General features: G+C 38.7%; 1 protein-coding gene across 1 annotated transcript in view; it reads left to right on the top strand.

Moving 5' to 3' along the window:
- LOC128695033 (uncharacterized) overlaps nucleotides 1-27,590 on the top strand; it is a 475,326-nt gene that overhangs the window by 104,375 nt on the left and 343,361 nt on the right. The window contains exon 2 of the mRNA XM_053785424.2: nucleotides 13,064-13,106. The gene's annotated coding sequence lies outside the window, so the exon portion shown is untranslated. The remainder of the gene's footprint in view (nucleotides 1-13,063; nucleotides 13,107-27,590) is intronic.

The raw sequence follows: 27,590 nt of genomic DNA on the forward strand, positions 1-27,590 counted from the left end.
GACCGGGCCGCGGGGGCGTTGACCCCCGGAACTCTCTCCAGGTAAACTCCAGGTAGGCACATGTCGATTAGACACTAGGCCTGTAGTATATGCGTGTGTGTGTGTGTGTGTGTGTACTCACCTAACTATACTCACCTAATTGTGGTTGCAGGGGTCGAGACTCAGCTCCTGGCCCCGCCTCTTCACTGTGTGTGTGTGTGTGTATGTGTGTGTATGTGTGTGTGTGTATGTGTGTGTATGTGTGTGTGTGTGTGTGTGTGTGTGTGTGTGTGTGTGTGTGTGTGTGTACTCACCTTGTTGAGGTTGCAGGGGTCGAGTCCAAGCTCCTGGCCCCGCCTCTTCACTGGTCGCTACTGGGTCACTCTCCCTGAACCATGAGCTTTATCGTACCTCTGCTTAAAGCTATGTATGGATCCTGCCTCCACTGCATCGCTTCCCAAACTATTCCACTTCCTGACTACTCTGTGGCTGAAGAAATGCTTCCTAACATCCCTGTGATTCATCTGTGTCTTCAGCTTCCAACTGTGTCCCCGTGTTGCTGTGTCCAGTCTCTGGAACATCCTGTCTTTGTCCACCTTGTCAGTTCCTCTCAGTATTTTGTAAGTCGTTATCATGTCCCCACTATCTCTCCTGTCCTCCAGTGTCGTCAGGTTGATTTCCCTTAACCTCTCCTCGTAGGACATACCTCTTAGCTCTGGGACTAGTCTTGTTACAAACCTTTGCACTTTCTCTATTTTCTTTACATGCTTGGCTAGGTGTGGGTTCCAAACTGGTGTCGCATACTCCAATATGGGCCTAACGTACACGGTGTACAGGGTCCTGAACGATTCGTTATTAAGATGTCGGTATGCTGTTCTGAGGTTTGCTAGGCGCCCATATGCTGCAGCAGTTATTTGGTTGATGTGCGCTTCAGGAGATGTGCCTGGTGTTATACTCACCCCAAGATTTTTTTCCTTGAGTGAGGTTTGTAGTCTCTGGCTCCCTAGACTGTACTCCGTCTGCGGTCTTCTTTGCCCTTCCCCAATTTCATGACTTTGCACTTGGTGGGATTGAACTCCAGGAGCCAATTGCTGGACCAGGTCTGCAGCCTGTCCAGATCCCTTTGTAGTTCTGCCTGGTCTTCGATCGAATGAATTCTTTTCATCAACTTCACGTCATCTGCAAACAGGGACACTTCGGAGTTTATTCCTTCCGTCATGTCGTTCACAAATACCAGAAACAGCACTGGTCCTAGGACTGACCCCTGTGGGACCCCGCTGGTCACAGGTGCCCACTCTGACACCTCGCCACGTACCATGACTCGCTGCTGTCTTCCTGACAAGTATTCCCTGATCCATTGTAGTGCCTTCCCTGTTATTCCTGCTTGGTCCTCCAGTTTTTGCACTACTCTCTTGTGTGGTACTGTGTCAAACGACTTCTTGCAGTCCAAGAAAATGCAATCCACCCACCCCTTTCTCTCTTGTCTTACTGCTGTCACCTTGTCATGGAACTCCAGTAGGTTTGTGACACAGGATTTCCCGCCCTGAAACCATATTGGCTGCTGTTGATGAGATCATTCCTTTCTAGGTGTTCCACCACTCTTCTCCTGACAATCTTCTCCATGACTTCATGTGTGCGTGTGTGTGTGCGGGTGTGTGTGTGTGCGCGTGCGTGTGTGTGTGTGTGTGTGTGTGTGTGTGTGTGTGTGTGTGTGTGTGTGTGTGTGTGTGTGTGTGTGTGTGTGTGTCATAACTGTGTATACTTGTGATCTATTTGAGGCATGTTCTACCCTACCAGTCGGGTCCTTTGGCCAGGCTTCTTTGTTGAGTGCCTGTTCAACCAGGCTGTTGCTGTTAGCAGCCAGTTGGGGGATTTCATAATGCAGTTTCTTTTTTTTTTGGGGGGGGGGGTTAAATTCTGCAATATATCTCATAAGAACTGGTATCAGATTGAATAGCTACTGATGTTGATACATTGTTCTCTTATTGTGCCTGTGGTACCCTTGCTTATCACCAGATTTATTTTACACTTCTGTATTGCTCACTCCAGTAAGTTATTGTAGTGTATGTATTTATGACCAGGCCCTCCAGTATTTTCAAGGTTTTTATTATCGAGTATGTCTTCCTTTGCTTCAGAGGTTCTCCAGTAGTTTCAGTGTTTTATTGACCCTCTGCAGACGGTAAACGATCTCATTGCTTTTTTTTTTTTTTAATTCTGACGTCTCTCCCACCTTGAACGGAGATGTGAGCACAGCGCGATATTCTAGGCGTGAGCGCACAATTTCAGTAGTATCGTCATCGGCGTTATTTCTCTTGTTTTGAAAGTTCTTATTATCTACTTTGTCATTTTTATTTTTTTCTGCCTTTGCTTTATTATTTTCTCTGACATATCATCTAATATAATTCCAAAGTCTTTTACTTGTTTCTAATTTTCTCAGATGGTCATCCTGCGTTCATTATTCTGTGCTCGTTTTATTTATTTTAACTGTGTAAGCAACTGAAATTTTGTTATCATTGAACATGTTATTTTGGTAAGACACATGTTCGTCAGGTATCTGTTTGTTTTTAAGGTATCTTTCATCCTCTGGCATCGTCCTCGAAAGATGACGGGAACTAGTTATTAATGTTTGTATGTGTGTATGATGTAAAAATGAGAAACAGGAAAGGTGCTACGACCATACATTGAGGTACTGATCTATACTTTGTTGAAACTGCACTTTGTTTTGTTAAAAATCCTAATATTCATTTCCCTACTTTTTCTGTTATACCTATTGACCACATTTTATGGAGTATCACCTCATGGCCACATTTGTCAGATGCCTTTGCGGAATCAGTGTAGCCCACATCTGCGGGTTTTTTTCTAGTCTCGGTGATTTTGCCATAATAATGTAATAATAACTGTGACAAGCAAGTTGGCATCTCGGCACCCTTTCATTTTTTTTTATGTATGTGTGGTGTTGATACTACTGATCTGCATTTTTTTTTTTGTCGTTATTCTGCTTCCTGATTCGTGAAGGAGCTACGTGTGTTCTTTATAAGACCTCTGGAATCTCACTTGAGTCTAACCTCCTCCCCCAAAAATTGAATGTTCGTGCTTATTGTCCTTTGGATTTTTTCTTTACAAGTACCGAATTCCAGGAATCAGACCCATGTGCTACGTTCATGGACATGCTGTCTATTTCTTTCTCGACATCTGAAGGATTTTTAGAGTTAGTAATGAATTATCTCGGTCTTCAGTTCTCATGTTGTCGATTGTATTGCTGAACGCAGAGTCATAGCACTCAGGATCTCATTCATTTCTTTGTTGTCATCCGTGTATGAATGTCCCTTTAGAGGACCAATACTAGAAAAGGTTTTTCACTTGGATTTTGTATATGTGAAAAAGTATTTAGGAGGTTTCTGAATTTCCTGAATGGCTTTTTGACCCTTTTGTATTTCTTTTGTCGGGTATGAATTCTTCTCCTTCTCCTCCTATATGATCCCTATGAATTTACCTTTTTCCTACTCATAATATAGTTTAAAAACTGTAGTGTAAAGCACCCTTCTGGCAAAACAGTGATGGAGTGAATGATGGTGAAAGTTTTTCTTTTTTGTGCTACCCTGCCTTGGTGGGAATCGGCCAGTGTGTTAATAATAATAATAATAAAAAATAATAATAATCTTGAGGTGGAACACAAAATTTTCTCGATATCTTAAAATAAAAATTTATAAAATAAAGTGGTGCCTCTGGAGGTTTTGTGTAGTAAAATAAGAAATAGTGCAGAAGTTTTCAAAAGATGGCTTTTGCAAAAGAAGAAATGGAGCGGTGAGTTTTATTACGGTGTAAATATTTGTGTAGTCTTGCGTTAAGACTTCAGCTGGTCCTGAGGGAGAGACTTTACACGAAGCTGCCGCCTGCCACACTGCCAGCCTGCCTCAGCTTACTGAATGTCTGTATGTCTATCTGCCTGCTTGCCTGTCTGTCTGCCTCCCTTCCTACCTGCTTGCTTGCTTATTTGTCTGCCTTTCTCTCTGCATGTTTTGCCTGCCTGCTTGTTTGTCTTTGTGCCTGCTTCCCTGTCTTTTTTGTCTGTCTTCATATCTGTTTGCCTGCCTTCTTGTCTGCCTGCTTGCTTAACTTTCTATCTGCATGTCTGACAGTTTTATTATCTGCCCACGAGACTTCCTCAGGCACATCACCAATCTTTCTCACCCACAAACATCCATCCTCTCTCAACCAGACAACATTTCTAAGGTACCTTCCTTATGATAAATTAGACACATGTGCAACTCTTGGGTATCTTTATTGAAGAAATGTTTCGCCACACAGTGGCTTCATCAGTCCATACAAAGGAGAATCTTGAAGAACAGGAGGAGAATGAGGTAATCAGTCCCTCAACCTTGAGTCGATGTGGTCAGTCATCGACTCAAGGTTGAGGGACTGATTACCTCATTCTCCTCCTGTTCTTCAAGATTCTCCTTTGTATGGACTGATGAAGCTACTGTGTGGCGAAACGTTTCCTCAATAAAGATACCCAAGAGTTGCACATGTGTCTAATTTCTCAACATGTCGGTTCTCTGAACCATTCATCTACAAACCTGTCAGACACTGCAACTTCTTGGGATCTTAATACTTGGGAATTCTTCGCTTGCCTAATTCTTGGGCACGAACTACTTCCACATTGAACAAATGTGACACCACCTATGACTGCTGCACCTCTCCTGCCAACGGTTTATAAGCTCCTTCTCCGCACGTATGCCGTATTCTATTCAAGATTGATGGACTGACCACATCGACTCAAGGTTGAGGGACTGATTACCTCATTCTCCTCCTGTTCTTCAAGATTCTCCTTTGTATGGACTGATGAAGCCACTGTGTGGCGAAACGTTTCCTCAATAAAGATACCCAAGAGTTGCACATGTGTCTAATTTATTAACATGTCGGTTCTCTGAACCATTCATCTACGTACCTTCCTTATGTTGAGGCAGGAAGTATCAAAGATCGGAAAGAGTAACGAGTGGGATCTCCCATGGATCAGTACTAGAGAATGTGCTATTCTTGATTTACGCAAATGACGTGGCAAAGATCAAAATTTATTATAACAATAATCATTCATTTTTAAAGGGATGGACCGGTAAGCCAGCGGAAGGCCTTGGTCAGATGACTTAAAGCTCCAGGGTCATATGACTAAAACCCGCGTCAGGAAACACGTATCTTGTTTCCTGACAAACCTTACCTAACCTTGATTTACGCAAATGACCTGGCAGAGGGGACTGAATCTTGTGTATCACTGAATAACTAAAGTGTAATGAACACTTGTCCATACTCAGTAACAACACACGTGGAGACAGAAACTCAAGAGATTAATTGATCTGTATATTTCGACCCCCCTTCAGGGATCCTCTTCATCTGCTGAAGAGGATCTCAGAATGGGGTCGAAACATACAGATCAGTTAATCTCCTGAATTTCTTACATATCAATGTTTACCGATAACGTGAAGCTAAACAGCAGCCTGTTGTGTAAGACACTACAAGTTACGTTAAAAGAGAAAGATCTGAACGTGAACATTGTACTGAGCTGTCAGTACAGAGGTGCACCTAACACTAATAACATCGCAGTGTAAACGTGAGGATAACGAATGTTATTAGTGTCTTTAGGGCTATACACGACATACGTCCAGCTTATCACATGGGACACAGCGCCCACATTTGGTCTAATTTGTTCAGAAACTCAAGGAGGTCCGGAGGTTCACAGCAAGACAAGTCCCAAAGCTGAGGCTAATGTTCTGTGAGGAGACGTTAAGATTAACTGAACCTGAGAACCTTAGAAAGTAGGACCAGGAGAGACTTGATTGTAACATGTAACCACAGCTACCAACCTACCTCAGCCACAACCACCAACCTACCTCAACCACAGCCACAATCCTACCTCAACAACAACCACCATCCTACCTCACCCACGGCCACAAACCTACTTCGTCTACCAATTTACCGCAATCATCAGTCTTCAACCACAACTACTAACATCGACTTGAAACTTATCCTGGCTATAACTTCAGCTTTATATCCCCAGAAGCAAAACATTTTCTGCCTCGAAGCATCGGAAATTTTGAAAATCGCTCTTTATTCTCCCTTCCAGAGGGAGTATTGAGAAATTCTTGTCTAATTTTGGTGCTAGTTTGTTGAGAAAAGTAGGGGAAGAGAAGTAAGAAATAAATGGAGAAGGGGGAGGAGATAGAAGAACAAAAACAAGAAAAAAAAAGGAAGAATGGGGTACGAATTTCAGGAAAGTGTTGCAGGATGAAGAGATGGGGAGAATGAGGAGGGAGGGGACTACGAGGAGTGTCCAGAGATATGGACGAAGGGAAGATTATAGAAGAGGAGGGGGGGGGGAGATGAACTCGTATATGCAGAGATGGTTGAGGAAAGGTAAAGAAGTCAGTTAAAGAAAGGAAAAAGGAAAAAATTAAGAAAGGTGGAATATAAACATAAAGGAAGAGTAGAAAAAGAATAAAGAAACAAAATAGGATGATGGTTATTTAAAAGATGAAGACGATGGAGAAACTGGTGATTATGAAGAAATTCAGAAAAAAATGAGCGCAGCTCCTCCCCACAGGTAAGTTATTAGTGGGTGAGTAACCAAGCTGAAAATTGCCCAGTTTTAGTTTAAAGGGTAAAAGTGATATAAACCTTGGGAATTGATACCGACAAATTGGTTTAAAAAAGACACGTGAGCAAGCACTAGGACATATTAGAAAACGCTTCGGTCCTGAGACCTTGATCAAGGTCACACTGCCGAAACGTTTTCTAATATGTCCCAATATTTGCTCGCATGTTTTTTATAAACCAAAGGCTAAAAGTAACTGCAGCAAGATCCAGAAAATTTAAAGTTAAAAATTATTTTTTTAGAACGGAGAACGTTGTTCCTGAACGTAGGCGCTGTATAACCCTTGCGGTTTAGCGCTTCTTTTGATTATAATAATCCTGAACGTAGGGTAAACTCAAACTTGCTTCAGGATGAGGTGTAGAAATAATATGGTAGTCCAGTCTCTTATTCACCAATAATACGGAAGTTGTATCGGAAGTCCGAATAATTGAAAACAAAGCCATCTTGTATTTCATAAAGCGGTGAACTTGTGTGGGTCAGTGCAAGGAATGCTGGAGGCTCGATGCGCCGTCCTGTAATTGGAGTCTAGTCTCTCTGAAGGGAAAGATATGATAAAGTTTATTGTAAAATGAGGAAATTTTCCTGGAAAGCCAGCTTTCCAGGTCAAGAGATGGGCCAAGATGAACTTCTGTCGATGGTTAAGACTTGAGCAAGGTCAGTACTTCTGCAAAGTAACTGACTCCTCAAAGACAAGAAGACTGATACTGAAAAGATAACTGTACACGAGTAAGATTATTGCAGGAGCCATGGTTCTGAAATATCAAAATTGTTGTGGGGTCATTGTTGCCACAAGGTCGCTGGTTTTCATTGTTAAGGTCGTACAGAAGCATATATGAAGCGAGGCCAGCAGTATTTCAAGGTGACAAGTGTTGCAAGATCACGGATGCTGCAAGGTGAAGAATGCCGCATGGGACGTCAAGTTTGTTGCAGGGTCAAACATGATACAAGAAAGCCATCTATTGATCTGGCCGCTTCCCAGGCCAGTGACCCTCTGTACTGCACGAGGCAAGACAGGGAGCACGAAGCAGAGGAAGGAAGGAAAGGAAGAGAAGATAAAGAAAGGAGGAGGAGCAGCAACAGCAGCAGTAGTAGGAGTATCATCATCAGCAACAGCAGTAGCAGGAAGAGGAGGAGGAGCAGCATCAGCAGTAGTAGGAGTATCATCAGCAGCAGCAGGAAAAAAAATGGAAAAATGAATTACGATATTAATGAAAACAGTATCAGCAGAAAATGTTGGAGGGAAGGGATGAAGTGAAGGCAAAATCAAGGGAAATATAATTAAAGAACGCGAGAAGGGCTCAGAAACGAGTAAAAGAGTAACAATAAATATGATATGCATAAGGAAGTAATGTTGAGGAAGAACGGAAAGGCATGTAAAGAGGAAGAAGAAAAAGAAGACGAAGACGAAGATTAATCAGCATAAAAGAAAGAGAGGTACTAGCGCTTGTTCAATAATGTAAACGTTTACTTCTGGACAGCACGGTACTACGGGAAACTTATGAGGACATTCCAGTTTTTGTCTGCGTCTGTGAGCCGCATACAAATTCTGAGTAGGCGTGGCGTGTACTGCGTAAGTGTACGTTTTTGTGAGTTGGGTGTATGTTGCGAGATATTTGTGAAAGTCTAAGTTGTCTGCTCCGTGAATTGTGCGTTTTTTAAAGTTATCTGTGCAAGGCAAACTTTTTCTTTTACATTTTATGAGTAGGCTGTTTGTATTTTGTAAGTATGTTTAAATGGAATTTTATTAGTATGTTTGTATTTGTTGATTAGGCTTTGTTTTTGTTTTGCTAGAAGGCTTTATATTTTGTAAATAGCCTTTGTTTGCATTTTGAAGTACACTTTACGTTTTCTTAGTAGACTTTGTGAGTTGGCTTTGTTAGCGGTTTCTGAGTATGCTTTATTTGCATTATGTGTGTAGACTTTCGTTACTGTTAAGATGGTTGTCGATATATAGCATTAGATACATTTAAGTCATTTCAGTACGTTATATTTCATGTCATGTGTGTTGTTAATACAATACTGCGCCCCACTTAACACAATTTAACGGGAATTTTGAGATATAAAGAAACCGAATAAAAAATCATAATGCCATAACTGGAAGAATTCAAAATTAACTCACAAATTGAAGATGAAACTTAGACATGGTCATTGTTAAGGACGGGGCAAAAAAAAAAAAAATTCGTGATATATTTGGTATTTCACTTGATTTTTAAGGCGAGTGTTATGTAAATTTGGAATGAATAGGCTATATGTCGTGATCCAAGTTTGATTTAATTTCATAAAGGGGCTTTTACTCCGGTGCAGAGCAAACTATTGTTATGGTCTGTGTTACGCTCTGGGTAGAGCTTTATCAAGTGATAACATGATAGAACTTTGCCCAGAGGTTTGAGCTGCACCAAGTATCTACGTGTCGGGAATACCTGCCATCTTACACAGACTTTGTAGCAAATGTGTTTTATGGGAAGCAGCGGGGTAGGCTATATGCGCTTTAGCTGAATAAATTGCATCGTTTATAAGATTAATTACAATTTGTCTGTGTTAAGTATGCAGGTTCTCGACTCCGTATTATTATTATTACAGGCATCCTTGCTAAGTTTGTAACTAACGTTCACTGGAAAATCAGAAGCTGCCAGAAAGTTAGGCAGGAAGCTTTAAAGCTGTGTTGTTATTATATTCTTGGAGAAGCGCTAGAAACGTATGTGTCATAGAGTGCCTGAAGAATGGAAGGTTTGATTTAATGATGGGGAAGGAAACTAATTCCTTGGATCAAGGTAGGTATATGGTTTGTTAGGAAACAGGGTCAAGTGTTTCTTGAGGCGGGTCTTAGTCATATGAGGACCCACAGCTGGGGCTTTTAGTCATCTGACCGAGATCTTTCGCTGGCTTACTGGTCCACCCCTTTAAAAATTATGGATATGATTATATCCATTTCATTTTTGAGTCAAGGCTCCTTTGAAGGAACAAAAATAAATGTATTTGTGTATGTATGTACATACATACATACATATATACATACATACATACATACATACATACATACATACATACATACATACATACACCGCTCATCCTCGGAGAAAATAATAATCGTATTCCAGGGAAAAAATCTAGAGATTTCTTCCTGGAAATGTTTGATTATTTTCTTCCATCACCACTTCTCATATACGCATATGAATATTTTTAAAGCCTCCATTTGAATGATACGTGGGAACGCGCGCGCGCGCGCGCGCGCGCGCGCGTGTGTGTGTGTGTGTGTGTGTGTGTGTGTGTGTGTGTGTGTGTGTGTGTGTGTGTGTGTGTGTGTGTGTGTGTGTGTGTGTGTGTGTGTCTGTGTGTGTGTCTGTGTGTGTGTAATAAAGGCAGAAGACACTTGTTTAAACTATGGATTGATATAAAAAGGGGTAGCGTGCAGTATTAGTCATAAATATTTGAAGTGTAGATCCAGGTTATAGTTTCCTTTATTTAAAGAAGGAATACCTGTATATGTTTGTCCGTATAAAGGCGTTAGGTGCCTTAATGCCATGAAGGTCTCTTATACGAGGAATTGGAGTTAACCCTTTTCTTATTTGGATCGAGCCTCATTGCTTCTCATTCCCCATGTGCTATTATATGACCCTTACGGGTTTAGCAAATGAATGTAATAATAATAATAATGTTCTTGTCTGATTGCTACTTTTCTATTATTATTATTAGTAGTAGTAGTATATATTTCGCCCTGTTTATTTTTACTTTTTGTTTCCGCAGTATATATTGAGAATGTGTAATTTGCGTTAACTTAATAGTTTGAGCACTTGTGTATATTTTTGCTAGCTCTACATATTCACTGATACCAGATGTTGAGATAGATAATTAAGGATGGAGTTGCATGCATGTACAAAGTTTTTGGCTACAGCAAATTCTCTTGAGTCATTCTCGCCAGGCTCCAATGGCTCACCGAGACCTACAGAAAAAAAAAGATGCAAGTTGCTGAAGTTTTTATTGGGACGTGTCACTCTGTGCAGAAATGTTGTCCCAATTAAAGTTTATTCTGAAACTTGTGTCTTTACTTCACACATTTTTGCCATTTGATGCTATATCAGATACGGTTTGTGATAAACACTTGTGTGTATCATGTGGATACATAATGTTCTGTCGTGTTCATTATTTTTGGTTAATGTCTCATAAACGGTCAAACACAATAGATATGAATGTCTTAAAGAAACGTAGAAATTAAAAAAAAAAAACTTCTTTACAAGTGATGACAGTTTATGCAACTAAATATTTTTAAAATATTATGGCAGGGCATTTTACATCAGTATCTGTAAGATATTATAAAAACACGTCATACAGTATTTGGTAGATGCACAGTACTATGAAGCCATATTAAATATATACAGTACTTGTGTTGTCTTGTAATGATCGAGTGGCGCTTTTAAAATTAACGATATTTTACATTGCTTAAGGAAAGTAGTGGTTTTTATGAACATCTCGAGAATGTACAGTGAAGGAACTTGGAATGTGGTTCGTAAATTAAATTAAGTGAGAAACTAGAAGGGGAGAGAAAGAGAGACAGATGGATTCTGATCGAGTGAGCAAGCACAACTCGAGTATGGGATGTGGTATGGTAACAAATCTTATTTTTTTCCACATTTTTTTTTTAATTATGTCAGCTACTTCATCCTCTGGTAGCACAAACACTGCTGCTGTGATACGACAGCCCCACATTACTACAAACACGATACTCATTCATCACCAGTCTCTCATCTCACAGCGTCCTACTTCGCGCTACGATAACTTCTGCATCCTTTTGAAAACAAATGAGGATGGCGGATCACCGGAGGCAACTGGCTTGGATCTCTGGTGAATGGGCTGGAATTCTCTGAATATTTTTATTTTTTCAATATGAAATTCCATGGGTTAAGAACATTTTTGTTTTTAGAGCTTATTTTGCTCTGGGATTTTAGTTGAGTAAAAGAGAAGACAGGGAAATAATGAATGAAATGAATAAAAATGATAGCGAATTAGAGGAAATAAGGAGAAATGGGTGAGGGAGAAAAGACAGCTTTAGGAGGAGATTAAGTATGGCTGACTCCCCTGGGTGTGATGGTGTCTGTGAGCCGCAGTTCTCCACCCCCAGAACTGTTGGTGGGGATGTTTTGATGTTGCTGTTCATTCTGCCCAGTTCAGTTATGTTGGGGTTGGGGCTTCTGTCTAGTGTTCCTTCTCTCCACTGTTGGTGCATCTTCTGTTCACTGTTGGTGTATCTTCTGGTCATTGTTGTTGTATCTTCTGTTTACTGTTGGTGTGCCCTCTGTTCATTGTTGGCGTATCTTCAGGCCACTGTTGGTGTATATCTGGTCATTGTTGGTGTATCTTTTTGTCACTGTTGGTGTATCTTTTTGTCGCTGTTGGTGTATGTTTTTGTCAATGTTGGTGTATCTTTCTGTCATTGTTGGTGTACCTTTCTGTCACTGTCGGTGTATCTTTTGACCACTGTTGGTCTCAGTAGTATCAGTTCCCAGTAGTACCAGTTACCAGTAACCAGTTACCAGTAGTATGACTCATTACCAACCGTCTGCGTGAATCACTGACTCTTATTCATGTTGCTGCTGACTACAGCATGTTTTTGAACGCCGCTCACCCCTAGGCTTCATTGGTGAGTCAGTCTTAAGATAGAGAGCAGAGAGGCAGGTCGGGCCTGGTGCTTCCCATATATTCCGTTATAATTATACTCCATTATTGTCTATGTGACTTTCCTTTACCCAATCCATGTAATCGAACCCCCCACATGATATTGGTGTATCTACTGGCCACTGTTGTATCTTTCTGGTCACTGTAGCTGTATCTTCTCATCACTTTCAGAGGAGTTATGTTAAGTGCAGGTGTTCCTTCTATTCACTGCTGGTGATTCTTCCGGTCACTGATGGTTGATGTTTGCCTTCTATTGGAAAAAATGACCCATCTTTATTGATTACCAATTTATAGTTATAGGAGCAGAGCGGTGTTCGAGGTGCTTCATTTCCTTAATATTCTTTTATTTTCCCCAAGATGCGACCCACAATAGTCGTAACACCAAGATACCCGTTTATTGCTAGAACTACAATTCCTTATTTTTATTATTTTTCCATGATGCGACCCACAATAGTCGTAACATCACGCTGTGTATTTGCTGCTAGATAAACAAAGGTATGGTTCCTTGCCCATGCGAAGTCTCGTCTTGCTCGGGAATCGAACCCGGGTCCTTTGGGTTGTGTGCCGACTTATTTACCTTCTAAAAGACAGCTGAAATGAGTGTACTTAATGATGGCATCCACCTGTGTATATACTGCTTGTATGTGTATTATTTAAATGTCCCTGAATTTCTGTATAAAAAACTAATCGTTCAGTTGCTGTTCCGCAGATATTTAATTAAGAAGTATCTTATTAATAGTAATATATATATATTTTTTTTTATTTCAGCAAGAACCGGTAGTGGAGTTATCAGCTGGTCATGGTATCAAGGGTAAGTTTTACCCCAAGACAGCAGAGTATAAACACCAAGAAGTGTGTATATCTGAGTATGTACACCAAGAAGTGTGTATATCTGAGTATATACACCAAGAAGTGTGTATATCTGAGTATATACACCAAGAAGTGTGTATATCTGAGTATATACACCAAGAAGTGTGTATATCTGAGTATATACACCAAGAAGTGTGTATATCTGAGTATATACACCAAGAAGTGTGTATATCTGAGTATATACACCAAGAAGTGTGTATATCTGAGTATATACACCAAGAAGTGTGTATATCAGAGTATATACACCAAGAAGTGTGTATATCTGAGTATATACACCAAGAAGTATGTATCTGTGTGTATATACACCAAGAAGTATGTATCTGTGTGTATATACACCAAGAAGTGTGTATATCTGAGTATATACACCAAGAAGTGTGTATATCTGAGTATATACACCAAGAAGTGTGTATATCTGAGTATATACACCAAGAAGTGTGTATATCTTGAGTATATACACCAAGAAGTGTGTATATTTGAATATATACACCAAGAGGTGTGTATCTGCTTATATACACAGAGAGGTGTGTATTTTTGTGTGCATACACCGAGAGGTGTGAAGGAAAGTGGATATATGTACATCAAAAGATGTACATCTCAATGCATGTACTTCGAGAAGTCCTTTTCTCTGTGTATGTACACTGCGAGTTTAAATCCTATTTTACAGATTAAAGTATCATTGACTGGTGACGAACACTTTAAATCCAATAAAATAACCTACTCTCAGACAGTTATATATACTGTATTCTGAAGGGATGTATTTATCTGTATATACATTCATACACTGAGAGCAGCAATGTATATACACTGAGAAGAGTATATGTGCACTGAGAATTAACCTGAATCACTATTTTAGTGATCGAAGTTTTCTTGATCGTTGGTATACCAGCGAAATGCAGTCTTCTTGAAAATTGTAGTCTAGAGGCTTTAAACCTAACATATCTGCTATGTGTCTGTACACTGAGAGTTTACATTAATCACTGTTTTGGAGTTGGAGGCGCTGTTCATAGTGACAAGATGAATGATTATTATATTCATGGGGAAGCTGTAAAACCGTAGACTTATGCAGCACGCACGGAGAGGGAGGTAATTAGGTTTAATCCGAAGAAATGTAGCGTAGCTGTATTTTCATGGATCAAGAACTGTTCACCAGCATCAAGCCTCACCCATCTTCCCTTCCTTTTAAGGGCTACTAGCTGGAATGAGGTCCTGGCGCTTGTATAGTTGATATATATATATATATATATATATATATATATATATATATATATATATATATACAAGTCGGCCGTCTCCCACCGAGGCGAGGTGACCCAAAAAGAAGGAAAATCCCCAAAAAGAAAATACTTTCATCATTCAACACTTTCACCTCATACATAATCACTGTTTTTTGCAGAGGCGCTCAGATACAACAGTTTAGAAGCATATATAAAGATATATAACATATCCCTCCAAACGGCCAATATCCCAAACCCCTCCTTCAAAGTGCAGGCATTGTACTTCCCATTTCCAGTGCTCAAGTCCGGCTATATAAAAACAACCGGTTTCTCTGAATCCCTTCACTAAATATTACCCTGCTGACACTCCAACAGCTCGTCAGGCCCCCAAAACCATTCGTCTCCATTCACTCCTGTCTAACACGCTCACGCATGCTTGCTGGAAGTCCAAGCCCCTCGCCCACAAAACCTCCTTTACCCCCTCTCTCCAATCTTTTCGAGGGTGACCCCCACCCCGCCTTCCTTCCCCTACAGATTTATATGCTCTCCATGTCATTCTACTTTGATCTATTCTCTCTAAATGACCAAACTTTCCTCAGCCCTCTGACTAATACTTTTATTAACTCCACACCTTCTCCTAATTTCCACACTCCGAATTTTCTACATAATATTTACAGCACACATTGCCCTTTGACAGAACATCTCCACTACCTCGAACCGCCTTCTCGCTGCAACATTTACAACCTAAGCTTCACACCCATATAAGAGTGTTGGTACTACTATACTTTCATACATTCCCTTCTTTGCCTCCATAGATAACGTTTTTTGTCTCCACATATACCTCAACGCACCACTCACCTTTTATCCTTCATCAGATCTATGGTTAACCTCATCCTTCATAAACCCATCCGCTGACACGTCAACTCCCAAATATCTGAAAACATTCACTTCTTCCATACTCCCTCTTTCCAATGTGATATCCAATTTTTCTTTATCTAAATCATTTGATGCCCTCATCACCTTACTCTTATCTATGTTCACTTTCAACTTTCTACCTTTACACACACTCCCACACTCGTCCACTAATCTTTGCAGCCTTTCTTTAGAATCTCCCATAAGCACAGTATCATCAGCAAAAAGTAACTGTGTCTCATATATATATATATATATATATATATATATATATATATATATATATATATATATATATATATATATATATATATATATATATATATATATATATATATATATATCCATTATATATAAGTTTATATAAAAGAAAAATACATTTTCTGAAACATTTTTATTCGCTAAAATAAGGATTAACGTCACCTTGCAGTTTATATTCACTGGTATATAAACGCCAAGATTTATACGCATCTCGCTGTATCTACGATATTGAAAGTTTTCAGTAGTTTGTGGAAAAGAAAATATTTTAGAATAGTAATCTGTGATGTACCTGTGACTTGTTTCGAGAATCTTCGTGCTCCTGCATCCCGGACTAGGACTAGGCTTTTCTTTTGATTGGCTCTTCAGTCAGGCCATCAGATGGCCCACATGGCCATCACACCCTGCTTGTGTATTAATATTTTATCTTGTTAGAGGATAAAAATTTAACGTGCAATACTGCATTCAATACTCTTTATGCATGCGATAATATGCAAAAATCTGAGTGAAAATCCCGGTCACATTTTGCAGAGGTAGTGAACATGGATCTACATGTAAACAACGGTCGGGGCAGACCTGATTCCTCTCTCCTTTAGAGAGTTACTGTATAACCCCAACGGCATTATACAGTACCTCGGGGTTATACAGTATCTACGTTCTCCTGAATGTAATAATTTCTTTGGTGACTTTTTTTATGGTTCTGCGTTGTCAACAGATTTAACATGTTTAGTTGAAATAAGATCCTAGTCACTAAAGTTTGAGTTCATTGCTCAGTATAAGTGAATTATCATGTTGAGAATTATGATAGATATATAGCGTCGTCAACTTGCCCTACAAAGAAGACGGTCGTCTTTCCACGCATTACAGGTCGTGGTCTTCTGCCCGATTTATATAACGTCAAAACTTAGATATGCGTTATTCTGTCTTAAGTTAGGTTAATGTATATTAACTTGTGTATACTTATAATTAAACAATACCGAAGTGCTATAACCGGACGGCTAACCTCTAGTAGCGCGGGACATGTGTGCGAACTTAGAAAGTTGTTATCCCGACGTACGTTTTTTAAGTTGGAAGATGAGGCGCATCGTCACTAAAACGCAAGACTTTTAAAAATATTCTTTAAGTAAAGTAATAACTGAGTAATCTCAAAATAGATATTGATTTGCTGTTGATGCTCAGTTTACCTGCTATTTTTTTTTACTGAGTAGATGCAGATATAGGTAATATACACAACCCGCACTGAGGAAACAAACTCATTAAGACGTTTCGGTCCGACTTGGACTTATTAATGGTCCAAGTCAGACCGAAATGTCGTTAGAAGTTTCAGTCTCCTAAGTGCGGGTTATTTGTGTATTGTTCCAACCTCGGTACTGTGACTATTTTTTTTATAGATAATATATTAAGTAATTTTTACTTGTAATAAATATCACAAAGTTAAATTTAGTTAGTAAAACTTTTGTTAACGTATCCCCTTTATCATATACTATTTGTAAAATAATAAAGCAGCCAAGAAGGTTTGGGAAGGTGGGGAGTGGCGAGGTATAATGTGTGTGTGTTGGCTGTGTAAGCCATCACTGGGAGGGTTTATGGGCCGTACATACCTCCTAAACCACAAGCAAAGAACTTTGTATTATATGTTAGTCCCTCGCTGCTGTATTTCAGTTAGTGGGCAGACCTCAGCATGCTGAAGAAATGGTTGTGTTCCGAGGGTAATGCTTTATACGAGGGTAATGCTTTATAGTGTGCACATGCAAGAAGGGGTACCACTAGGATAGAAATATGAAACACACGTCAGAGAGATCATATATTTTGCTCATTCAAGGAGTGTACCTTGATGCTGGTGAAAGGGTCCAAATCCAACGAAATGGAGCTGCCTTCCCCCGGATCAAGTCTGATTGTATTAATGTTGGTAGAATTACCGACAATATGTAAAGTAAAAGAACACAAATGCAACTAATGTGACATTTTACTGTGGCAACGTTTCGTTCTCCAGGAGCTTTGTCAAGCCGACTTGAAAAAGCCCCTGGAGAGCGAAACGTTGCCACAATGAAATGTCACGTTAGTTGCATTTCTGTCCTTTTACTTTACAAGTCATGAGTTAATCAGACTCGATCCGAGGCTTTGCATGACCCCAGTTGATTTAGAGCTTCGGCATATTAATAATGCTTCATATTTCGGTTTAGTCAGAACAACTTTGCAACAGAACTGAGGCGGACATAGGCAGATCTCTCTCTTTCTCTCTTGTGTTTAATATTTCTCTGCAGTGGTTTCTTTGCAGTGACCAGTGTGTATGACACTAATGCAAGAGAATAAACGTAGGGTAGTGGCTAGTTACGATACGCTACTAACGACTTGCATTGGCCGAAAATATTTGAATATTGACTATTATTATTATAGCCATGGGAGTCCTTAATTTGTCTGGAGAGAGAGATATCAGGTTTGATTTAAGGATGGGAGTATCGCTGTAGTCCCTTAAAGCATCATGAGGAGAGGTATGATTTGCAGTAGTTTTTCCTGTTCATAAGACAGAAAATCAGAAATTCTGCGAAAGTATAAAAAAAATACTTTTAACAAGCTTTTGTCTCATGACCAGCCTGCTACATAGGTATGCAGCGGTAGGCTAAAAGGACACAAGTGCAACTAATGTGATATTTTATTGTACCTCACTCTGAGCCTGTATATACCCTCTGTGTCCATGTACTGTTTGTAACGGCTTGACAAAGTTCCTGGAGAGCGAAACGTTGCCACAATAAAATGTCACATTACTTGCACTTGTGTCCTTTTACTTTACATATTGTCGGTGATTCTACCAACATATATACAAGTGGTAGGCTGTTGAACGTTTTACACACTGGTAAGGTCGTTAATCTCTTCCTTCTGTCTCATAAACATGTAAGATAACAGGTAACTCATGCTATTAGGAACCTTGTCACGGGTTTCGTGGTTTGCATTACTCTAAACAAAAAATATCAGATTGCACATTTCTTTTAGTGGCAAATATGTATCATTTTCAAGGCTTATTCCCACTCTATTTTGACACAAGAGAATACAAACGAAATACGAGAAATAAGTAATTATACTGGAAAGACGAAAATAAATTATGCACCATCAAAGCCACTTTGACATGGTCCTCAGTCACTAGGGCCTGATGAGCTGTTTTAAAGAGTTCCAAAGGAATGTAAGGACTTTAGCAAAACATTAGCTAGTCCCTCCGATAGATCACTGCAAATGGGTAGCCTCCTGAATATGTTGAAAATGGCAAATGTTATGGGCATTTGCAAGACGGAAGATAGGATTTTAGCTTCAAATTATAGACAAATCATCCTAACGTCAATTGTGGGAAAGTTGATGGATTAATTCCTGATGCGATTCTAAGCCACCTTAAATGATATAATTTGATCAACGAATCTCGGCATGGTTTTATAAAGATGTGTTCTTGCCTTGTTAATTTATTGACCTTTTTCACTGAGGTGTTAGAGGCAGTAGATCAAGATAGAGAATATATTGCGTATGTATTTGATCATCAGTAAGGTCTTTGACAAAATTCCACACAAGAGACAAATTAATAAAGAAGCCCCATGTGGAATAGGTGATATTACCTCTAGGAACGAGGCATGGCTGACTGATAGGCAACAGAGAGTTTGTATTAATGGGGAGAAATCGGAATGGAGACATGTTACAAGTGGTGTGCCACACTGTTGGGACCCTTGTTCACAATCTACAGAAGTGAACTTGATGAGGAAATACTTAGTGACATAAGTTCGCCTATAACACTAAAATAGTCCATCAAATAATTTCTGATGTTAACACTGGAAGGTTCAAGATGACCCGGATAGGTTGATGTTGTGGTTGGAGAAGTGGTAGATGCAATTCAGACAAGTGTTCGCAATAAAACTAATAGAATTCTTGGTTTCATATTTAAAATTATAAATAATAGAAGTTCTAAGGCTATATTTCAGCTTTATATATCTTTGGTTACACCATATTTAGATTGTTGCTCAGTTCTGGTTTCCATTTTACAAGCTGGGCATAAATGCGCTCGAAAATATACTATGAAGGATAAAATTGATTACATGTATCAGAAACCTTTCTTATGAAGATAGACTGAATGCTCTGAATTTGTACTTTTTGGAAAGACTTAAAATTAGGGGAGATATAATTGAAGTGTACTAATGGAAAACAGGAATAAAAAGGGGATATATAAATAGCATGTTAAAACCATCTAACTAAGACTCGCAGCAGTGGATTCAGGCTGGACAATTTATGTCTGGAATGGCTCTAAGGAAGTACTGGCAGGATAATAGTTTTAGATGCGTGGAACAAATTCAGAGGTATCGTCATTTAGGCAAGAACTTTGGGCAGCTCTAAAGATGAGTGAGTGTGAGCTGGACTTGCCTAGCATGGGCCAATAGGCCTACTGCGGTGTTCGTTCTTATATTTTTGTGTTCATTTGGATAGGCTGGGATAGATTTACATGCAAAAGAAATCATGAATATTCGTATGCTCGTAAGTTAAATACATATATCGTTAAAAAGTGAACTTGTATTTGGTGTTGAAAGTACGCCAAACTTAACTCTAATCCACGACAAACTTCAGTTTTCTAAAAGACTGGCTTAAGAACTGGTCGAAGTGGCAGCCTCATTCCGTGTTGTGAAGAGTGGCTGCCACTTGTAAATATCTCCAGCGCCTCCGTCAACACTGCGCTACACCCTCTTGCTCACCAGAACCAGCTGGGGATTTCATGTGGAATCCTTGGGAATTTCAGTATCCTTGCTCTATTTTTTTAGCATGCGAGCTAGAATTTATCTTTATTTTTTTAAGTGTTGAGGAGAAACTTGGGTATCACATCAATTGGTGTATTTTTTTTTTTACCAGGTGGACTGGTAAGGAGCAGAAAAGCCTCTGTCAAGTGAAAAACTCCCTGAATCATCTTACGACCCACATCAGGAGGAATTTTCCGATTTCATCTGACAGACAAAATGATTCCACAACCATTATTTTTTTTTATAAACGAAACCGATGAAGAAAAAAATTATTATCGAGAATATAGCTTCACATACGCCTCTTGAAACACTAGAGATTAAAGATATTTAGGAAGGGAATAACTGAAGTAGAAAAATCAGACAGTATCGTTGCAATTTAGAATTCGAACAAGTTTCTTAAGGCAAGAGTCATGAGAGAAAGAGAGAGAGAAAGAAAGAGGTAAGATTGAAGACTGCAGAGAGTAATAGCCTAAAATCCAACGTATCTGTCTTCCATTGGTACTACCCACTCCCCCCCCCCCGTACGTAACAGTGTAAGATAGGTTTACCATATCAAATATGTTCTTCGAATTTTCGCTTTTAGCACACTGGGCTGGGATCTAGTGTTAAATGACGATGTAATATCTGCTCTGTTTTAAACACACTTGGCTCAGAACTTAGAGGCAAAGTATAAAATTAGAATTAATTAGCAATTTGCCTACATTAGGAAATGAGTTATAAGTCTCATAGCGGATCCTGTGTAATCTTTGCAATTTTACAACACTAGGCTAAAGACGGGAAAGTTATATAAACCCCATTAAGGAACATTTCGGGAGTTACTTTAGCTAGAGAACTTTACTGCAACTCAGGTAATGTGAACGCATTTTCAACATTGGGTATAGTTATTTTTAACGTAATTGGCTTACTAGCTTCAGGATTTGAAGATAGTGATTCTTAGGGTTAGTTTTGAATAACTTTGTAGGCGAAGAGAAGATATATCGAACCCAAAAATTTATCAAAATTTAGGTTAAAGTAACAGGACCCAATCAGAATTAACTCGCGTAAATGTTTTAATAAACGAAAGGTTTATTTTGAAGGCTGTTTACAGAATATGTAAAAAAAAATATTGTTTTATTTATCCTCTAAAGCCACTGCCATCATTTGACTACCAACAGGCAGGCGGCCAACTCCACGTTATGCATATACATCGAGGAGTGTACTCTGTGTACCGTATATACATTTGTATTCTTTCGGAGTCCTTTAAATGTATGTTTATGTAATTTAAAGATTTTAATGGCACTGTATTTGTGATTGCATTACTGGGGGGAGGGCTTTTAAATAATAGAACCGGCAGGAGATCTTAGAGTTAAAAAGGCAGTGAAGAAGCTTTAAATCCGTAAGGATCATTTAGCACACGGGAATGGGTGTATAGTAGTATATATAGTATATATACAATGCCGACAAGTTGATAGATAAGACATGTGCAACACTAGCAGTCTTTTGACGAAACTTTCCGACTACGCTGCAGGCTTCATTAGTCTGATGCAGAGATGAATCACACCTCTGGAGACATGTGCCTTCGTGGAAGACGAAGTGGAGAGGTTATACTTTAACTTGATATATCTTTGGCAAGGCTTCATTTAGATTATACGATACATTTCTGATCTCCATATTACAGAATGGACATACATGTGATGGAAAATGCAGAGAAGGATAATGAACTTGATCCCATGTGTCTTGGATCAAAAGCTTTTCACCAGAATGGAGACACCTCCCCATGAAGGGTGTGTACTTATAATGTCCAGGAAACTGGCCGCTGTACACTACATACTTCCGCAGAAATGATTTAATGTTCCTTCCGGCCAGCAACCATTAATTACCGAGGGCGGGGAAAGGGGCAGTTAGAACAAAAATATTTTTTTTTATGTGAACTGTGTTGTTGAATAATTCAATTTGGTAATTTTGAGTATTAATTATTTTCAATATTATTTTAACTCAATTTTTTTTTCTATCAGTCTATATAGTCTTTAATTTTATTACCATACTTGCATTTAGTATTACTCCTCACGACCATCCAGTCAGTGTGGAGCGATCGTAGGGTTATGTATGCTAGCCCACGATCATCATTTTGCATAATTAACTTTTCCTGTAGTTTTCAACGGTGTTTTACGAAATTAGGCGTAAAATACTCATGTATGAAAGGTGTAACTAACGTATGAACAAGTGGTTCCAGTACCATAAGTTTTGACAGGTATAATCAACTTTTGTTATTGCGTCAAAAATATATAGGGTTAATATTAGTCTGATTCAGACTTACGACAAAGAGCGAGTAAAGCTAGTGGCTAGTTTGTTTTGTTGTGGCATTGAGAAGAATGTGGGTGAGCATGCGTGCATGTTTAAGGGATTTGCATGTAAGTTTATGTTTGTAATCTTCTGTAGATGATTGCAGGGTCGATTCACAGCTTTGTGTGTGTGTGTGTGTGTGTGTGTGTGTGTGCGCGCGTGTGTGTGTGTGTGCGCGCGCGTGTGTGTGTGTGTGTGTGTGTGTGTGTGTGTGTGTGTGTGTGTGTGTGTGTGTGTGTGTGTGTGTGTTTTATTTCTTACACATCGCCTTTCAGCTCACTGTTCAAAAAAATTTTTAGTGCTCATTAGGAAAAACACTCAGATTATATACTACCCGCTCAGCGCTGATAGTCGTACACTACATTCTAAATTCCGTTACCTATTAATTATGCATAAATATAGGTCATTGTTCGTTAAGCTAATGAAATTCAAGTTAACCTAATCAAGAATAACAAATATTTTGCAGATAGCGTCATTTGAAGTGTAAATAAACGCATGCACGGACGACATTTTGGAAGAAAGTGTACACTCTAATTTGAGTCGAAGTTACATCTTTACAATTCATCAACAAAGCTGCACTTAGACGCAGAACCTTATGACAACGTTTTGCATGTGTATATATGTATGTATATATATATATATATATATATATATATATATATATATATACAAAACAACCACTCTGAAAGAATAGAGAAATTCCAAGCGCTTTCGTGACTACTCACATTATCAAGGAACTATGAAAGTAAAGCATCCAAGGAAGCTATATAAGGGGTCTGGCCAGCACCTCAATATCAGATCCCACAACGGTTAAACACCTGACGCGCGCCGACCCAACTTGGATAGGTCCTTTGCACAACTCACCCACAAACTATTCTACCCAAGAAAATTTAAAAATTATTTGTCCAGTGTATTATTAAATTCTTCCCAAATTCTATTAATTATAAATGGATCTAATTTATATAAACCAAAGGAAATATTCATATTATTGTCAAAACTGCTTTTTATGAAACAAGATTCAATTATATTCCTGTCGACCATGGACTTGCTTGATACTACTTTCTCAACTTTTTGAAAATCAATTGGATGGTTAAAATCTCTTACATGAATAAATAGAGCATTGGAATCTTGTCCAGTTCTAATGCTATATTTATGTTGTTTTAATCTTAGTTCGAGATTTTTACCAGTTTGACCGTAATAAACTTTATCGCAAATTTTACAAGGAATCTTATAGACACATCCATCAGCATTTTGGGGGGAATTCTTTATCAAAAGTTTTTTTACTGTATCAAGATTTTTGAATACAACTTTAATATTAAAAGTCTTAAGAAGAGAAGGCATATCAACCAAGTTTTCATGGTAAGGGAGAACCAACATATTTTTAGTTGAATAAGGCTGGTTGTCCCTTTTTGGATTGTAAAAAGTATTTCTAGCAACTTTAAAAGATTTATCAATTACATTTCTTGGGTATTTTAAATCATTACCTATTTCATAAATTTTGGATATTTCCTCATCTATGAACTCAGGACTACAAATTCGTAAAGCTCTCAAAAACATTGATGAGAAAACAGACAGTGGATCAGGGCTTGATCAACCAGGCTGTTACTGCTGGCTGCACGCAATCCAACGTAAGAACAACAGCCCGGATGGTCAGGTACCGACTTAAGGTGCTTGTCCAGTGCCTGCTTGAAGACAGCCAGGGGTCTATATCAACAAGTCGGCCGTCTCCCACCGAGGCAGGGTGACCCAAAAAGAAAGAAAATCCCCAAAAAGAAAATACTTTCATCATTCAGCATTTTCACGTCACTCATACATACCGTTGATATACCTTTGAAGAGTTTCGAGAGTTTATCTGCTCTCTGAGACCGGCCATGGACCAGGCTCGTCTGGTGCTTACCTGGTCAACCAGGCTGTTGCTGCTGGAGGCCCGCTGCCCCACGTATCCATCACAGCCTGGTTGATCTGCCACCTGGTACATAATCACTGTCTTTGCAGAGGCGCCCAGATACAACAGTTTAGAAGCTTATATAAAGATATATAACATATCCCTCCAAACTGCCAATATCCCAAACCCCTCCTTTAAAGTGCAGGCATTGTACTTCCCTTTTCCAGTACTCAAGTCCGGCTATGTAAAAACAACCAGTTTCCCTGAATCCCTTCACTAAATGTTACTCTGCTCACACTACAACAGCTCGTCAGGTCCCCAAAACCATTCGTCTCCATTCACTCCTGTCTAACATGCTCACGCACGCTTGCTGGAAGTCCAAGCCCCTCGCCCACAAAACCTCCTTTACCCCCTGCCTCCAACCTTTTCGAGGATAACCCCTACCCCGCCTTCCTTCCCCTACAGATTTATACGCTCTACATGTCATTCTACTTTGATCCATTCTCTCTAAATTACGAAACCACCTCAACAACCCCTCTTCAGCCGTCTGACTAATACTTTTATTAACTCCACACCTCCTAATTTCCACACTCCGAATTCTCTGCATAATATTTACATCATCTCTGCCTCCAACCTCCTCCTCACTGCAACATTTGCAACCCTAGCTTTACACCCATATAAGAAACTTGGTACCACTATACTTTCATACATTTCCTTTTTGCCTCCATAGATAACGTTTTTTGTCTCCACATATACCTTAACGCACCACTTACCTTTTTTCCTTCATCAGTTGTATGGTTAACCTCATCCTCCTTATATATATATATATATATATATATATATATATATATATATATATATATATATATATATATAATGTATATATATATACATATACATATATATATATATATACATATACATATATATACATATATATATATATGTATATATATATACATATACATATATATATATGTATATATATATATATATATATATATATATAATTTATATATATATACATATAGATATATATATATATTTATATATATATATATATATATATATATATATATATATATATATATATATATATATATATATATATATATATATATATATATATATATATATATATATATATATATATACATACAGTAAGGTCAAATGAAACTGGTGATATTCTAATATGCAGTATAAGTAGAGTGAAAAATCGTGATTTTTAGCATTATCAAGGAATACTCAGAATATTAAAACAAAGACAAGAGAAGTCTTATAAAAACGTAAGAATGAAGTAACAGTGCAGTTGGCCTATGTCCCGTGCTAGGCAGGTCAAACTTCCACCCACTCATCTACAGCTGGTTTGCCTGATCAGTATTTTCCACGTATCATTTTTAAATCTAAATTTGTCCAACTTTAATTCATTTTTGTGAGTCCTGTCTTGGTTAGATATTTTCAGCACTTTATTTATACCCCTTTATTCCTGTTTGTCATTCGTACACTTTAATTATATCCAATCTAATAAAAAAAACATTGTTTGTATTGCAGATAATGTTCTTAAAATGATGCTGATTAAGGCCAAGATCTTATAATTCATGAGAAAAATAACACGGGAGCATGTAATTAATATGGATTTTACCAATAAAATTTCCTACCTGATATTTTTTTCAGAACGATCTAATTACATAATACTTACTGTACATACCATACTGGAATTTAATTAAGTTCCCCATAAAAGGTTTAGGTCAGATAAAAAAAAAAACTCATTGTAACTTTCTCCTCTCATGAAGTTTTAATATGCTACCCAGCAATTGGTATGCATTGAGAACAGGTTCTGCAAGAACCAGTGATCCCACAACCCACCTTCCCCCCCCATTCCCAACACCAAACCCAAACAAAAACAGAGGAGTTCTCCGAGGCTGGAGGAATGCAGTTTGGTAACGGGAGACCGCCATGGACACCATCACTTTCATCGTCACTCTGTCAGTGTTCACAGATCAGTGTCAGAAACAGGAAACTCAAGCTTTTTCCCGAAATCGCTTATAAACGCACGTTTTCTCATGATAATAGATTGCCCTGGTTGAAGTCCCGTACCTTTGTGAGAATGTAATTGAAAGTCACTGCCAGTACAAGGTTCAAGGTTAGAAGCGCGAGGTTGCACCAGCATGCTCTCTAACACAGCCCTTCAAGGAGGGTACCTAGCTGATTGTGAGGGACTACCCTCCCCTTAGTAAGTTTATTTAGGTACTGGTACACAAACACAATTACACAAATTATCAATCATATTAGCATGTGTGTAGATTACCCAGGATGACCCAAAAAAGTCAAGTGATTTATTTTCATTGGGGTCCTTGTAATATATTATTTAAACTTTAAAAGTTAAAACAGCTAAGTAACTCAACTATGTGAAAATTACTCACAATAAAAGGAGATATACTTGTGTTTAAAACTTTTTAAATATGTTATTTATAAGAGAAATGCCATTCTGTACAATTTATACCTTCAAGATTTGGTGCTGGGAAAAACTTTTTATATAGTGATTCGACAGTACCCTCTCCTTCCTCGGATCAAATCTGACCCCTTGCGATGTATGACCCTACGGATTTTGTACTTCTCCATGAATAGAGTGTAGCGGTTATGCAATGCGGTTGTAATGCATGTTTGGTGGGTCTTATTGGCGTTATTCACACCAGATATATTAATGAAATTGCTGGTAAACACGAGAGTGTAAATGAGTTGGTTGCAACAGGTTGAAGGTGCTGTTCTCTTTAATGTTGCTACTACCCCCCCACCCCCACTTACCCGATGTTACTCTCACAGCCTCCTCTCTTTCATCTCTCTCTCTCTCTCTCTCTCTCTCTCTCTGTTCCACCCACACCCTTCTATTTTTCACTCCATCTATCCTTAACCCTTCTTTTCCTGTTTATATCTGCAGTTTCTCTTTTATCATCTTTTTCCTTGTCTAGTACTTTCCCTCGTTCCCTATTTTACCATCTTCCTCTCTCTGTGCTCTCTTTGTTTATAGATATCCTCTCTTCCTCGCTTCCCTCCCTCCCTCCCTGTCTCTC

Source organism: Cherax quadricarinatus, chromosome 35 (genome assembly GCF_038502225.1).
Source record: "Cherax quadricarinatus isolate ZL_2023a chromosome 35, ASM3850222v1, whole genome shotgun sequence".
NCBI classification, from domain to species: domain Eukaryota; kingdom Metazoa; phylum Arthropoda; class Malacostraca; order Decapoda; family Parastacidae; genus Cherax; species Cherax quadricarinatus.